The sequence below is a fragment of the Schistocerca nitens genome, chromosome 3 (assembly GCF_023898315.1).
Source record: "Schistocerca nitens isolate TAMUIC-IGC-003100 chromosome 3, iqSchNite1.1, whole genome shotgun sequence".
NCBI lineage: Eukaryota > Metazoa > Arthropoda > Insecta > Orthoptera > Acrididae > Schistocerca > Schistocerca nitens.
In genome coordinates, this window is record NC_064616.1 from 861,108,596 (window position 1) to 861,125,989 (window position 17,394).

At 46.6% G+C, this 17,394-nt stretch overlaps 1 protein-coding gene across 1 annotated transcript in view; it reads right to left on the reverse strand.

Annotated features, from left to right (window-relative positions):
* LOC126249791 (nose resistant to fluoxetine protein 6-like) overlaps window positions 1-17,394 on the reverse strand; it is a 341,698-nt gene that overhangs the window by 17,778 nt on the left and 306,526 nt on the right. The window lies entirely within an intron of this gene.

Below are 17,394 nucleotides of genomic sequence, written 5' to 3' on the forward strand. Positions count from 1 at the left end.
CATACGAAAAAATTTGTAGAATACAAAGTTGATTATTTTTGAGGAGGACATCTGGTGCTAAAATTAGCCCGCCACCCCAGCCCCCTGGGGGTGGTGCGGGAGGCAACTTTAAAATTTCAAATGGGAACCCCACTTTTTTTATTGCAAAATCAGATTCTACATAAAAAAACTACGTACATTCTGTCTTAAACATTTGTTTTAATTCTTGGTAGTTGGCGCTGTAATTCAAGAAAATCCATGTTCTCATTTTTGCGTGGAAAATGGTTACGGATAAATAAAAAATACTTTTTTACTTCGTAAATTTTGATTCGATAAAACTAAAACTCTCCCTCTCTCCCCATAGGCTATGATTTGTTTGATAATTAAAAGTTGTGTGGCCTCATGACCACGAAACATACTTAACTTACCCGAATCTGTGGAAAAAATTAATATTTGGGTCAACATTTGTAAAATTCTAATTCCTCTCCCTCAAACCCCACCCTATGGGGAGAGAGGAAGAGTTTTAGTGAATTTACGAAGTAAATAAGTATTTTTTATTTATCCGTAACCATTTCCCACGCAAAAATAAGAACATAGATTTTCTTGAATTACAGCGCCAAATACCAAGAATCAAAACAAATGTTTAAGACAAAACGTACGTAGTTTTTTATGTAGAATCTGATTCTGCAATAAAAAATGTGGGTTCCCATTTGAAATTTTAAAGTTGCCTCCCGCCCCAAGCCCAGGGGGCTGCGGTGGCGGGCCAATTTTAGCACCAGCAAATGTCCCCCTCGAAAATAATCAACTTTGGATTCTGCACATTTTCTCGTGTGAAGCTTATTTTTCGAGTTATTCTGATTTGTCAACTTAAAATTTGCACCCTGTACATATGTACACAGTTACATGCACATAGGACCGTTCCTTCTAGGTGCATCACTTTTTTGCCGGTGAGTGTAGATCAAGCTCCCAAAACGCGCTTTAATCAGAGGTTAATCCATAGCTTTAATGAGAGGTTAATCCACAACATACTCTTAGGGTAGCTTGTTTTGCAGTCATTCTGTCTGAAAATATGTTGTCCATAGTTACAATGAATAATTTTGCTGGTGGCTCATAGTGCATTCCAAAAGTATTGCTTAAGTACAGTGAAAGGAAACAGGGGCGATCTTTTGGTGCAATGTGCACCTGCGGACACTAAAATTAATACGGTACAACTGGCGTTTGACTGAAATCGACCGATTAAATATGGCGCGAAAGTAATTACACAAGCCTACAGGTCAATCTGTCGCAACAGCTTCTACTTGGCATTCACATTCTTTGACTTCCTCAACTAAAAAAAGAAAAAATCGTCACCTTCCGACATACCATAGACCTCGGGCTACGCTACTGACCAGTCTGTCGCCACAACCAAAACCACCGCTTTTAGCCGAACGCCAGTTGTACCGTACTCATTTTAGCGACTGATCCTACGGACTAGCCGAGCCCGCTGTACGGTTAATCCTTCTGCTGTTGAGCTCGCCGTAAAGATGCATTCAGCCGTAGGGAGACTAGACACTTCACACGCGTGCTTGGCCATCTGGCACTGCGGTCTCAGCTCAGTGGTGTGGCATTAGTGTCTTTCTGACGTGCGTGCGTTAAATGCGGCAAAGTGAACTACGACGAAGTTGTCACCAAGTGCATTCCAACAGGACTAAGGTGCAGTTATTCTTTTCTCGCCTGCCGAAGGACAAACAACGGCAGACATCCATCGAATAATGAAGAAAGTGTATGACGCAGCATGTCTGTCAAAAATAGCCGTTGTGGAATGGTGCGCGACAAGGGGTGTTGCTGCGTCATAATAGCGAACATCCTCACATCGCAAATGTTGTAACGCAGAAGCTACACCAACTCAAGTGGGAGACACTCGAGCACCCGCCCTGTAGTCCTGATCTCCCATCTCTTTGGTCCCTTAACAAAGGCCTTGAAGGTTCGACGATCCCTGTCGGGCGATCATGTGCAGCATGCTTCTTCAGGCAACAGGAACAGGGTATTATAAAAAGGGTATCTTCTAACTGGTGCTTTGGTGGAGTATTACCTAAATGCTCACGGCGACGTTGCCTGATTGGCATACCGATAGTGGTATTTAAGGCTTTCAAACGGAATTTTTGATCCCCCTTATAAATTCCATTTCTCCTCTTTGAGTTCGCCTCCAAATTTTGGCATATTTTTCCTGTTCGTGCGAACTGTACCTACGCCATATACGCCTGTATGCAAACACTCTGCATAACACAACAATTAAATTTTGAGCCGCACTTTTGTCTCCAAACACTCCTAGCATGCTATCACTGTGACAACATCGATTCAGTCAAATAAACCACGTTTCGTCTGAATACACCTAAATACTGAAGCTACATTTTTGTCCCAAAATTATGATGTGTTTGTGTGAATGCAGAGCCTCGCCGCGATAACATTCAATAAAATGTTCTCGGGTTTCCAACCGCGTCAATTGCTTAAAACTACACGAGCTTTCGGCGAAGCACGCCTTGGCCATTGTCAAGTGGCATGACTGCCGGTGGGCTGTTGGTTCGCCCTTATATACGCTAGCTGCCGGCTGTGACGTCACTGGTGCCCGTGACATTGCCATATATGGGCATGTTTTGAGTCTGCGTTCGATGTGCCCCCTCCAACCGCCCGATCGCTGGATCCCACGCAGCGCTTAACTGCAGGCCACCGTCTCTATTCATGGTGTTTGCGGTAATTTTTATTTCAATAGCTTCCTTTATTAAACTGTCCTAGAAGCCGTTAGTGCGCTCGCCGATTGGACAGCGGAGGTTCAGCAGTCTCAGCATAAAGGCTTTCCACAGGGCTAGTGTAAAAAGCTCCAGACACTAAACGTAATCGACGGTGGTGGGCAGAGTCGAGACGCCGAAGAATAGACGGCCGAGCAGAGGAGTAAACTATGCTTCCATAGTCCAATTTCGAGCGCACTAAGGCGCGATAGAGGCGGAGAAGAACCACTCGGTCCGCTCCCCAGGAGCAATTGACGCGGTCCATGCAGGACACGGAGGGTGTTGAGGGATCGCAGACAGCGAGCCGAAAGATAGGAAACGTGGGAGGACCAGCACAGTTTTCTGTCAAACATAAGACCCAAGAATTTAGCGACGTCCGAAAACGGAAGGTTGACAGGTCCTAGATGTAAGGAAGGTGGAAGAAACTCCGTACGACGCCAAAAATTAACACAAACGGTCTTACTGGGAGAAAAGCGGAAGCCTGTTGCGATGCTCTAAGAGTGGAGGCGATCGAGACATCCTTGAAGACGTCGCTCAAGAAGGCTGGTCCGCGAGAGCTATAGTAGATCGCAAAATCGTCCACAAAGAGGGAGCCCGAGACATCGGGAAGGAGAAATCCATAATTGGATTTATGGCAATGGCAAACAGTACAACACTTAGCACGGAGCCCTGGGGTACCCCGTTTTCTTGGGAGAAAGTACGGGAGAGAGTAGTGTTCACCCGTACTCTAAATGTGCGCTCTGCCATAAATTCGCGAAGAAAAAGGGGCAGCCGACCTCTAAAGCCCCAAGAGAACAGTGTGCGGAGGATGCCTGTCCTCCAACAGGTATCGTATGCTCTCTCCAGATAAAAAAATATTGCTACCGTTTGGCATTTCCGGAGAAAATTGTTCATGGTATAAGTGGAGAGAGCAACAAGATGGTCAACTGCAGAACGATGCTTTCGGAAACCGCATTGGGCAGGTGTTAAAAGACTGCGGGACTCCAGCCACCAAGCTAAACGGCAATTCACCATACGCTCCAAAACCTTACATACACTACTCGTGAGAGAAATGGGGTGATAGCTAGAGGGGAGATGTTTGTCCTTTCCGGGTTTCGGAACAGGAACGACGATAGCTTCCCGCCATCGTCTGGGAAAAGTACTGTCGGTCCAAATTCGATTATAAAGGTGAAGGAGGTAACGCAGACTATGGGTTGATAAATGCAGCAACATTTGGATGTGGATACCGTCCGGTCCTGGGGCGGAGGAGCGAGAAGACGAGAGTGCATGTTGGAGTTCCCGCATGGAGAAAACAGTATTATAGCTTTCGCGATTTTGAGAGGAGAAAGCAAGAGGTTGCACTTCCGCAGCGCGTTTCTTCGGGAGAAACGCTGGCGGGTAATTTGAAGAGCTCGAAATCTCAGCAAAGTGTTGACCCAATGAGTTAGAAATTGCGACGGGGTCCACTAACGTATCATACGCGACAGTGAGCTCAGAGACCGGGAAGAAACCAGGCGCGCCAGATAACCGTCGAATCCGACTCCAAACGGCCGAGGAGGGAGTGAAGGTGTTAAATGAGCTAGTAAAGAACTCCCAGCTTGCCTTCTTGCTATCGTGGATGACGCGACGGCATCGCGCACGTAACTGCTTATAGCGGATACAGTTGGCCAAAATAGGATGGTGGCGGAAAACGCGAAGAGCACGTCGCCGCTCACGTATTGCGTCACGGCATGCCTCGTTCCACCAAGGAACTGGGGGGCGCCGGGGCAATTCGGAGGTGCGTGGTATTGAACGTTCCGCAGCTGTAAGAATAACGTCTGTAATATGTGTGACCTCATCGTCGACGCTAGGAAAGTGACGGTCATCGAATGTCGCTAGAAACGAAAAAAGTGTCCAGTCGGCTTCGGCAAACTTCCAGCGTCGAGGGCGCATATATGGCAGTTGAGGCTGCAGTCTAAGGACACATGGAAAGTGGTCACTCGAGTGTGTATCATCAAGAGCGAACCATTCGAAGCGCCGAGCTAGCGGAACAGTACCGACCGAAAGGTCCAAATGAGAGACATTTGTCGTGGAGGCAGACAAAAATGTAGGGTCCCCAGTGTTGAGGCAAACAAGATCCGCTTGGTGGAAGACGTCTGTCAATAGTGAGCCACGCGGACAAGGATGTGGAGATCCCCAAAGCGGGTGGTGGGCATTGAAGTCCCCAACCAGCAAATACGGGGGTGGAAGCTGACCAAGAAGATGAAGGAGAACAGCTCGTGCCATTGATGTGGACGATGGAATGTATACAGTACAAAGAGAGAAGGTGTTTCCAGAAAGGGAAAGACGGACAGCGACAGCTTGGAAGGAAGTGTTTAAGGGGATTGGGTGATAATGGAGAGTATCATGGAGAAGAATCATAAGTCATCCAAGTGCTGGAGTGCCTTCAACAGAGGGGAGATCAAATCGGACAGGTAGTGTTGAATTTCCTCGTCGGACAATCTGTCGAGGGAGCGGGTATAAACGACCCCACGTGAGGAATTTAAAGTGCAGTGCGCTTCCACAGGGAAGGTGTGTAGCAGTGAAGTACGCAGCAATTTTTGTGCCTGGAGGGCACTGACTGTTTCTAACAACAAGGTGCTATTTCTTAATCTGGAACAATACTTTACAGGACCTGCAATTGCGTCGACACCTTTCTGAATAATGAAAGGGTTGACCGTGTAGAAGTCGTGACCTTCGTCAGACCGAGAACCAACAAGGAACTGTGGCAACGATGGAAGAACTGTCACTGGCTGAGACTCATTGAACTTACGCTTGTGAGCAGACATAGTAGAGGATGAGGAAACCATTGCGAAAGTATCCCCCATGATTACCGGCGTCTCCGATGGCGCGCTCCTTCATTGTGGGGGCCCTCTCTGAGGGCACTCCCGCCTTAGGTGATTGTTCACACCTCAGGTCACACCTCCCGAGAAACGGACGGAGGGACCAATCGGCACTTTCGGAAGGTATCAGCTCGGGTAATCACCCCTCCCTGTGCCTGGCCGTTACCAGGGGGTACGTACGTGTCCTACCTGTCTACCCAGGGTGGGGAATTACGCGTTACACGTCACCGGCTACGCATGGAAATGTGTGGGTCGGCCTTCAGACACGCACAGGGAGGAAAAAAGAGAAAGGGAAAAAACAGAGAGAAAGGAAAGAAGAGAGGTCTCAAACGCCACAGCGGAGAAAAGGGCAAAGAGTAGAGGTAAGGAAAAGAGAAGGACAAAGGAAGGACGAAGACTTGCAAGCAGAGAAAGCAAAGAATATGTTACACTTTCGAGCGTCCGTCTCCGGACGTAGGCACAAAACGTACTCCCAGAAGGGGAGAAAGGGAAGGAAAGAGGCGGAGGTGAGGGGGGGGGGGCGAAGATGGGGGATGGGGAAGCATGCGGAGAAGGATGGTATGCAGCCCGGAAAGGAAGGAGGGCCACATTAGCTCGGGGTCCAGTGCTCGCTATGCACGTATCCACAAAAGAGTTGTGGACCCCCTGGGGGGAGTCCGAGCATTGGTCGGTATTTGACAAGCACATTCTTAAAGAGACGCTCATTTGTGCTTATGGTGTTGTGTGAAGCGCAATACCACGTAGCTCTTACATGTGACGGTAAGGTTGTAACATGAATGTTTTGAGAAACTCGACTCCAAGTGATTGTGGCGTATTTCTTCGCTAATTTGCTTGTACACTTAGCTTCCGTAAGTACTTCATAGACTTCCTTGCTTGTGTAGTTCCTTAACCTTTGTCGGAAGTAGCTGTTCCCAATAACATAATTATGTATTAATATGCGACAACCTATAATTTATATGGCCGACCATAACTGGCGCCCTATTGTTTGGAGGAGACACTGCATTCACAATGTAAGCTGTGAGATTTCCATCACATGCTGCTAGGGCCTTTGCCGTACGACCTATCAACAGAGATTTGTGTTTGTTTCTAACGTTGGTGGGACCTAAACCACCTCTCGTTTCGGGTAGAGACATGGTTTGATAATCTACCCTAAGAATTCGCCCTTTACATATGAACCACGCTAGAGCAGAATCAATTCGTTTCCCTATCGTTGCCGTTGACGGCAAAGGGAAAGTACTTGCGAGGTAGTACACCTTAGGAAGTATAGCGAGTTTTATCAGATGTATCATATCTAGAGAACGGATGGAATTCTCTCGTAATACCGCCCGGAGACTCTTGAGCTTAATTTTCCAATTCCAGGCCGCTGTCTTGACAGGACATTTGCTAAACCGTATCCCCAGAAGTTTGATGGTATCCGCTTGTTCAACTCGTCCTCTTTCAACGAATCATATCGTTCTGCCTAACTGTAAAATGTTAGATTTACTGACATTTATTTTAGCTCCAGAACAAGAACTGTATGTCTGAATCACGTCCTGTATCTTCATAACATCGGTCAGATCAGTCAGATACACCTCCAGGTCATCAGCGAAACATCTGAAGACGAATATGTTGCCTCCGATTTCAGTTCCAGGGAGCTTGACAAGTAATGACCGTAGAAGAGGCTCGATTGATAACGAGAACAGCAGCATCGAGAGGGGGCAGCCTTGTCGTATCGACACTAGGATGGGAATTCTCGTTGTGCATTGTCCATTGACAAGAATTCTTGAAGTTGCATGAGTGTATAATCTCCTGATGATATCGGTGGAAGAAGGTTTAATTCCCATTTTCGACATGACACGTAGCAGGTAGTTGTGACGGACCCTGTCAAACGCTTTGTCCATGTCCAACGCCATGATGGCCACTCTACAGCTGGACACCGAGGCGACAGCCGTTACATCCCGGTATTCTACCAGCGCTTGCTGTATTGTCCTCCTTGGGACAGCACACGACTGATATTGACCGATGAGGCGACGAGCAATGGTATTCAATCGACGAAGCAGTACCCTAGCAACTATCTTGTAGTCAGCGGACACGAGCGTTGTAGGATGCATGGTTTTCAAATCTTTAGTACATACACTTTTAGGAACCAACACTATAAGCCGTTCTAAAAATTCACAAGGAATAGCGCCAGACGTAGGTAGTTCGTCGAACACTTCAGGCAGAGTACTACCGATTAAATTCCAGTACTTTAGGTAAAACTCTACGGGTAACCCATCGGGTCCAGGGGATTTGTTCCTCGGGCTTCCTTTCAACGCTTCGTACAGTTCTTCTGTAGTGATAAGAGCTTCCAGTTCTGCGTTTTCTGCATCCGTCACAGTCGAGTCAACGCAGTTTAAAAAGGCCTCACAATTGTCGTTGTCGCCCCTTCAGCGTACAGTCTCGTGAAATAATCATGGGCAAACTTTTTGATGTCCTGCTGGTGGAAAGTTGGATTCCATCATCATTTCGGAGAAAACTTATGTGCAGCCGGCATCCTCTTTTCAATTCGGCCACAAGGTGGAAAAGCGCAGTTTTTTCATTCTCAAGGCCGTTGTTGTCTATCTTATTTTAACTCCCTCTATTTGCTGGCGTTTCAGAGCAGATATTTTGGCCTAGATTCGTTCTATTCTCATGGTGTGACGTGGTACATTGGCGGTATCTGCGTATAGTTCCCTTACGCACTGGAAGTAGAATTCCACTGTGTCTTTCCCACTGTTTCTTTTCAAAAGCGTAGCGTTTGAGTAAAGTTCGTATTTTAGGTTTAGCATGTGTTACCCACCATTCCATTTTAGTTCTGTAGCGCCGTATATTCCTTAAGCCCATTTCCCAACCTCGTGCTAACTCTTGCTCTAGTCCAGCGTTCATCAGGCGTGAGATATTGAATTTCCAGACACCTCTACCCCGAAATGTCCTTTGCCTGGGCGTGTTAATCGTAGCCACAACTGCCAAATGGTCAGAAAAACTTACTGGAGAAGTTTCAACGCTGAGAACACTATTTTTTAGGCGACGAGAAGCTTAGATGCGCTCTATCCTACACATGGAATGGCTAGTAATATAAGTGTACCCTGGGTTCGCTCTAGGCTGTCTTTGCCAGGTGTCGATGAGGTGCAGTCTGTTCACTAAGTCTCCCAGTTCCAGGCATATGCTGGGATTGGGCGTTAGGTTGGCGGCGGAAAGAACACAGTTAAAGTCACCAGCAAGGAGGATTTTCTCGTTCGCGGGAGTGATTAACTCAACTGTACTTTCCTGAAAGAAGGTAGATCGATCCAGTCTGGCTTGGGAACCGGATGTCTGTTTCGACAGAAATTCCTCTTCCACTTGCTAACTATTTTACACCTCTAGGTATAATCTCGCTCTTGAATAACGTGGAAGTGCCGCTTTCAGGTCCACTATTGAGTAAAGCATTGTATCTTGTGATATGTTCCACTCTGTCCGTAAACACTTCTTGCAACATTACTATGTCTATATCGAAAGCATATATAAAATCACGTACGCATTCAATTTTTGTCAAACTAGTGATTCTGTTAATGTTAACTGTAGCTATACTATACGATTGTAGATTAGTGCTACTACACATTTCTGTCAGGCTTCGATTCACAGTTGTGTGTTAATAGAAGTTATCTTCCACGTCTGCATCAGTTCCACCGAGCTTCAACGGCTCGCGCCCGCCGCCGTGTGTTGCCGGCGGATTACGCTCCTCCATATCCTCATGCCAAGGTGAGTTGTCCTGTGGTGTTGCAGACACCTTCTTACTGTTAGGAGCGAGATTGTCAGTACGGTGATCGCTATGTTCTGTGCCAGAAGTAGCGGATTCGCTGCTTTGCGATTTGTTACGAAACTTTTCTCCGGAGACGATAGATTCAGCGTCTGCTGCTTGCGATTGGGGGGGGGGGGGTCTCGTGTTGGACGGAGTCCTCCTCCTATTCTTCATGCCTTGTCTTCAGGTATTGCTGCCATTGCTTGGTTTTGAGTACTGACTTCCTTATCCTCCTCCCATGCCCCTAGATTGTTGGCTCTCCGTGGTTCATTTTTCCCCTTCGGTGCGTCTGTAGGTTGGTTGTTCGTGTTTGCTGTCTTTTTAAATCATTATGTCCGCAGCTCGTGGCCGTGCGGTAGCGTTCTCGCTTCCCGCGCCCGGGTTCCCGGGTTCGATTCCCGGCGGGGTTAGGGATTTTCTCTGCCTCGTGATGACTGGGTGTTGTGTGATGTCCTTAGGTTAGTTAGGTTTAAGTAGTTCTAAGTTCTAGGGGACTGATGACCATAGATGTTAAGTCCCATAGTGCTCAGAGCCAATTGAACCATTTTTTTAATCATTATGGTGTTTGTGGATTCCTCTAATTTTCCTGTTCCTCGATCTGACAGTACTGTCCTTCGTGATTTCTTCGACATTTGTTGACGTTCTTCCTGGCTGTCCGATGACATGTCATGTAGTTTCTGTCGTACCTGCTGCGATTTTTCTCTCAAGGTGGGCGCAATTTTTTCAGCTCCCTGATAGGCAATCCTGCGTTATTTTGTTTTCGTTTTCGGTGGCGGAGCTTGCTGGTATTTCGTCGTTTGTCATTTGTGCTTCAATTTCATGTGAAGAGTGCCTCTCGATGTTCGGAGCTACGGTCGTACCAATGTCTGCCTCATTGCCTCGTTCAGTGCCAAAGGCATGAGCTGTAATTGTATCTTCTAGACTTTCTTCTGCAGTGGTCGTTCTCGTTCGAGTGTCCTCTTCGACGTGACCCGTAGTGTTATCAATAACTGCCTCTGATGTCGTAGCTGGCGTTCTACGAGCTGCTGCGACGTGCGTTACCGGTAGCTGTGTCATAGTGGGTGGAACAGGTGCCTCCCCGGTCGGTAGTTGTGTCACAGCGCTGCAGACACTGAGCGCGTTCGTGTCCTGTGGAGCCACATCCAGCGCACGTTCTAGGCTGCCCCCCATAAATAACAATGGTCCTATATCCGCAGACGTTAACATTGGAGGGAGTATGCTTTATCAAGTCAATTTTAACCTGCCGCACGCCATTTAAGACCGGGAATTTACACTCCTGGAAATGGAAAAAAGAACACATTGACACCGGTGTGTCAGACCCACCATACTTGCTCCGGACACTGCGAGAGGGCTGTACAAGCAATGATCACACGTACGGCACAGCGGACACACCAGGAACCGCGGTGTTGGCCGTCGAATGGCGCTAGCTGCGCAGCATTTGTGCACCGCCGCCGTCAGTGTCAGCCAGTTTGCCGTGGCATACGGAGCTCCATCGCAGTCTTTAACACTGGTAGCATGCCGCGACAGCGTGGACGTGAACCGTATGTGCAGTTGACGGACTTTGAGCGAGGGCGCATAGTGGGCATGCGGGAGGCCGGGTGGACGTACCGCCGAATTGCTCAAGACGTGGGGCGTGAGGTCTCCACAGTACATCGATGTTGTCGCCAGTGGTCGGCGGAAGGTGCACGTGCCCGTCGACCTGGGACCGGACCGCAGCGACGCACGGATGCACGCCAAGACCGTAGGATCCTACGCAGTGCCGTAGGGGACCGCACCGCCACTGCCCAGCAAATTAGGGACACTGTTGCTCCTGAGGTATCGGCGAGGACCATTTGCAACCGTCTCCATGAAGCTGGGCTACGGTCTCGCACACCGTTAGGCCGTCTTCCGCTCACGCCCCAACATCGTGCAGCCCGCCTCCAGTGGTGTCGCGACAGGCGTGAATGGAGGGACGAATGGAGACGTGTCGTCTTCAGCGATGAGAGTCGCTTCTGCCTTGGTGCCAATGATGGTCGTATGCGTGTTTGGCGCCGTGCAGGTGAGCGCCACAATCGGGACTGCATACGACCGAGGCACACAGGGCCAACACCCGGCATCATGGTGTGGGGAGCGATCTCCTACACTGGCCGTACACCACTGGTGATCGTCGAGGGGACACTGAATAGTGCACGGTACATCCAAACCGTCATCGAACCCATCGTTCTACCATTCCTAGACCGGAAAGGGAACTTGCTGTTCCAACAGGACAATGCACGTCCGCATGTATCCCGTGCCACCCAACGTGCTCTAGAAGGTGTAAGTCAACTACCCTGGCCAGCAAGATCTCCAGATCTGTCCCCCATTGAGCATATTTGGGACTGGATGAAGCGTCGTCTCACGCAGTCTGCACGTCCAGCTCGAACGCTGGTCCACCTGAGGCGCCAGGTGGAAATGGCATGGCAAGCCGTTCCACAGGACTACATCCAGCATCTCTACGATTGTCTCCATGGGAGAATAGCAGCCTGCATTGCTGCGAAAGGATGATATACACTGTACTAGTGCCGACATTGTGCATGCTCTGTTGCCTGTGTCTATGTGCCTGTGGTTCTGTCAGTGTGATCATGTGATGTATCTGACCCCAGGAATGTGTCAATAAAGTTTCCCCTTCCTGGGACAATGAATTCACGGTGTTCTTATTTCAATTTCCAGGAGTGTATGTGCACCGGACCACTTCTCAGCAATGTTATTTAGAATGGTGCCATAAGGCTCCAACACTGCATTAATCTGCCCTGCGGTTATTTCAAATGGTAGTTCGAAAACTCTAATCCTTCTGATTTCAAGTCCAGCGTGAGTAAATTTCTAAATTTGTGGTAAGATCTTATGGGACCAAACTGATTAGGTCATGGGTCCCTAAGCTTACACACTACTTAATCTAACTTAAACTAACTTACGCTATGGACAACGCACACACCCATGCCTGAGGGAGGACTCTAACTTCCAACGGGGGACCGTGACAAGACGCAAAAGACCGCGCGGCTACCCTGCGCGGCATGAGTAACTTTAACATTACCGACTTTGCCGTCAGAATGTTTGAAATTTAAGTTGTTCCCATATAATTCTACAATTTGGTCACATTTTTCGGGATTCTTTAACTAAAGATAGACGGCACTACTACCGATCGACAGATGAATAAATGGTTCAAATGGCTCTGAGCACTATGGGACTTAACATCTTAGATCATCAGTCCCCTAGAACTTAGAACTAGTTAAACCTAACTAACCTAAGGACATCACACACATCCATGCCCGAGGCAGGATCCGAACCTGCGACTGTAGCGGTCGCGCGGTTCCAGACTGTAGCGCCTCAAACCGCTCGGCCACTCCGGCCGGCTGGGCAATTGATGAGGTGCACATGCTGATAGATCCGTATCAAAATTTCTTTTATTTCCTAAACGCTTGGCCATCTGAAGTTCCCACCTGGTGCACTTACATTTCACCACACCCTACATGTACCATGAATTTGGACGAATTCGGCGATGACGATTAGGCGTCCTGTCCTTGTAAGACTCATAGGGCATAGGCACTGTGCGCCTTGTGTATGCAGTGTGTGTTGCCTACAATCCAGTCATCTGCTCGTGACAACCTGTGGCAGAGCCCCGCACTTGCTCCGAGATGTTCTATCACAACAACAAGAACTGCAGGAGACTGCATGTGCCGTGTGCAGTTCGGTACTCTTTACTTCGTTACCGCTGCCTGAGTTTAAACAGTTGTGTGTTCATGGACACCGTGCATCGTACTCAAGACCATATTTTTTTTGAGTCAATCTTCTGACTGGTTTGATGCGGCCCACCACGAATTCCTCTCTTGTGCAAACCTCTTCATCTCAGAGTAGCACTTGCAACATACGCCCTCGATTATCTGCAGGATGTATTCCTGTCTCTGTCTTCCTCCACAGTTCTTACTCTCTACAGCTCCCTCTAGTACCATGGAAGTCATTCCCTGATGTCTTAACAGACGCCCTTTCATCCTGTCCCTTCTCCTTGTCAGTGTTTTCCACATATTTATTTCCCCTCTGATTTTGCGCAGAACCTCCTCATTCCTTATCTTATAGTCCACCTAACTTTCAACATTCGTCTGTAACACCTCACCTAAAATGCTTCGATTCTCTTTTTTTCCTCTTTCCCCCAGTCCACGTTTCACTACCATACAAAGCTGTGCTCTAGTCGTACATTCTCAGAAATTTGTTCCTCAAATTAAAGCCTATGGTTGATAGTAGTAGACTTCTCTTGGCCAGGAATGTCCTTTTTGCCAGTGCTAGTCTGCTTTTCATGTCCTTGCCCCGTCCGTCATTGGTTATTTTGCTGCCTAGGTAGCAGAATTCTTTAACTTCATCTACTTCGTGACCATCAATCCTGATGTTAAGTTTCTCGCTGTTCTCATTTCTCGTACTCCTCATTACTTTTGCCTTTCTTCGATTTACTCTCAATCCATATTCTGTGCTCATTAGACTGTCCATTCCATTCAACAGATCTTGTAATTCTTCTTCACTTTCACTCAGGATAGCAATGTCATCCGCGAATCGTATGGTTGATATCCTTTCGCTTTGAATTTTAATTGCCCGCATCTCGTGGTCGTGCGGTAGCGTTCTCGCTTCCCACGCCCGGGTTCCCGGGTTCGATTCCCGGCGGGGTCAGGGATTTTCTCTGCCTCGTGATGGCTGGGTGTTGTGTGCTGTCCTTAGGTTAGTTAGGTTTAAGTAGTTCTAAGTTCTAGGGGACTTATGACCACAGCAGTTGAGTCCCATAGTGCTCAGAGCCATTTTTTTTTTGAATTTTAATTCCACTTCTGAACCTTTCTTTTTTTCCCATCATTGCTTCTTCGATGTACAGACTGAACAGTAGAGGCGAAAGACTACATCCCTGTCTTACATCCTTTTTATCCGAACACTTCGTTCTTGGTCGTCCATTCTTATTATTTCCTCTTGGCTCTTGTACATATTGTATATTACCCTTCTCTCCCTATAGCTTACCCCTATTTTTCTCAGAATTTCGAACATCTTGCACCATTTTACATTGTCGAACGCTTTTATCAGGTCGACAAGTCTTATAAACGTGTCTTGATTTTTCTTTAGGCTTGCTTCCATTATCAACCGCACCGTCAGAACTGACTTTCTGGTGCCCTTACCTTTCCTAAAGCCGGAATTGTGTGGACGATGTTTCTTCCATGGCAGACGTAGCAGAAATACATTTGCTGATCAGTGAAGCTACAGGCTTTGGATGCTTGGCAGCAGGTCTGTATCAGGGACGCAGACAGCCATATCACGCACTGTTCCAGAAGCTACATGAGCGACTGCGTGAGAATGGAACCTTCGATCAGTGAAATGAGAGCGACAACACAAGAGGTGTTGTTACACTGCAATTTGAAGAAGCAGTACTGGACAGAGTTGAGACGAACCGGACTACAAGCATATAAGGCTATCGCAAGAGATATGGGCGTCACTCGCACCTTCGTGAGGATAGTGCTTAGTCAGCACTGGTTGCAACCATTCCAGTTGCAACAGACACAAGCCTATGGACCAGCTGTCTTCGAGCCCAGCTATTCCAATACTCACAACAGCCTCTTGTGAGCGGAAGAAAACCCACGTGCAACCGTGGACAGAGATCACCAAAAACAGTTTTCAGTAATAGTGCGACTTGGCATCGTCGGTGAACATATTATTGGACCTGTTTTTGTTCCAGTTCGTCTAGGCAGCGGCCGGCCAGAGTGGCCGAGCGGTTCTAGGCGCTTCAGTCTGGAACCGCGCGACCGCTACCGTCGCAGGTTCGAATCCTGCTTTGGGTATGGATGTGTGTGATGTCCTTAGGTTAGTTAGGTTTAAGTAGTTCTAAGTTCTAGGGGACTGATGACCTAAGATGTTAAGTCCCATAGCGCTTAGAGCCATTTGAACCATTTCGTCTAGGTAGCCACATGTGTCACAAATTTCTGGCAAATGACCTACCCAAGCTGTTAGAAGTTGTTCCGCTGAATGTCCGAGCGAAAATGTGGCCCACCACCACCAATTCAACCATCGTGTGGGCACGAACATAATTGACATGTCTGATGTGATTGAATTGGGAGATACGGCCCTGTTCCATTACCATGACGGTCACTTGACATCATGCCAATCGGTTTCTTCCTGTGGGATCACATCAAAAAATAGCCTGCATACTATGCCTGTAGAATATCACGCCAACGTTCTGTTCGAATGTCTTTTAATCAATTCCTGGAATCTTCCGATAGTCCACCAGGCAATGCATCGGCGCTGCAATGCCTGCAATCAGGTGAGAGGTCGCCATTTTGAGCACCTGCTTTAAGTTCATACGTGGACGTTTTGATGTAACAAGAGCTAGGTGGACTCCATTTACAGTATAAGACTGGAGCAAACGTTTCGTAAATCAACGTGGTGCTTCCTTTTCCTTATTTGTATTCAGTTTTGTTTCTATTTATTTCTTCCTATGTTCTGCAGCAAACAATCAGGGAATGTATTAGCCGCAACATACTTTAAATTAAGATTTCCGTTAGCGAATTTATTTTGTCCTGGAGCGTCGCTTGTTTATAAGACGTGCTTGTTTCGTGTTTTGTCCTCGTAGCCGTAGTGAACAGTATCTCCGAGAGGAAGTGGAGTGTTGTGGTAAAACTGTATTGTCCTTCAGTGTTTCAAGTATAGGACGTGCCTCGCTCTCAGAAGTTAATCTGTCGGTTTTATTTCCAGGAAATTATCCCGATATTCCTGAGAGATTTTATTTAAATCATCGGAAAAGTTACTTCCCTTGTAGCAGAGGCTACGGATACATTTTAGCACATAGAAGATTTGTAGAAAGAAACAATCAAGAGGGAGGAAAATTACGAGGAGATCTCATAAGAATAATCGAGCTGTCTACAATGAATTCGTCAGCCCTGGATGAATGAGATTTCACTGAACTTGGATGGTGTAGTACCAGGTGTGCTGCGTTTGCGTACTACCCCAGTAAACTGATAGGGTGATTTTCAACAAGAAAATCTTAAGAACGAGTGTCTCGAAGAGGGGACAGATATTTTAAGAATGAATCAAGAACTTTAATTTTTCTTGGCTTACCTACCTTCACACGGAGCAGATGACTGTACTCTAGGCAATAGACATTGCATACACACACTGCAGAGTGCCTATGCGCTACCGCCTTTCAAGGGCATAAGCAATGATAAAAAAGCTTTGAAACACCCTGTATAAGTTATTTATAACACTCTGTTATCATACGCATAGAAAACTGGAGTTTGACAAAACGAGATGAAGAAGCACTAAGGCTACCGAAGAGTAAAAAAAGTCAAAATGGTTGGGGCTGTAAAGGACGCTGTCAATGGAGAATATAGAATCCAAAATAAAAAAGGAACATAGAACTACATCACCTAATTAAAGAACCTTACATTGCAAGAAAGGTAAAAGTAAGTGGGATTAAACGAACTGGTCATGTACTGAGATCATAATAAGATTGTGGTAGAAGAAATATCAGGAAGAAGAAAACCATTAGGACGATAAGGAATGACATTTGTAGTTAACATGAAAAAGGGCCTAAAATTTATAGAAATTAGAAGCTGGAAAAACTATGCCAAAGAAAGACAAGTCGTCAAAATATTTTAAGTCAGCAGCAGAGCGCTTACATGGCTTGTAATTGGTTTATAACAATAATTATAAAATATAGTTTGACAGATACCGGCATCCTGCTATGAATAATGCCATAATTACTTCAACTGATAAACATATAATTCCACGATAATTTTTGTTGATTGTGTTCCACAGCTTTGATAAATCTTAGAAATAACATATTTTAACACTTTAAACTGCTGTATCATTCATTAGTAATTGTGCGACTAGTTTCGGTCAGAGACGATTTTCCAATACGAATTTTGTCAATAGCAGGTGTTGGTTGTATATATCATGAAACAAATGTCAAAAAATAATATTTATAATTAATATTTTGACATTTTTTGTGATATGTATATGTAACACCTGCTATTAAGAGAAAAAAATGTTCTGTAAAATG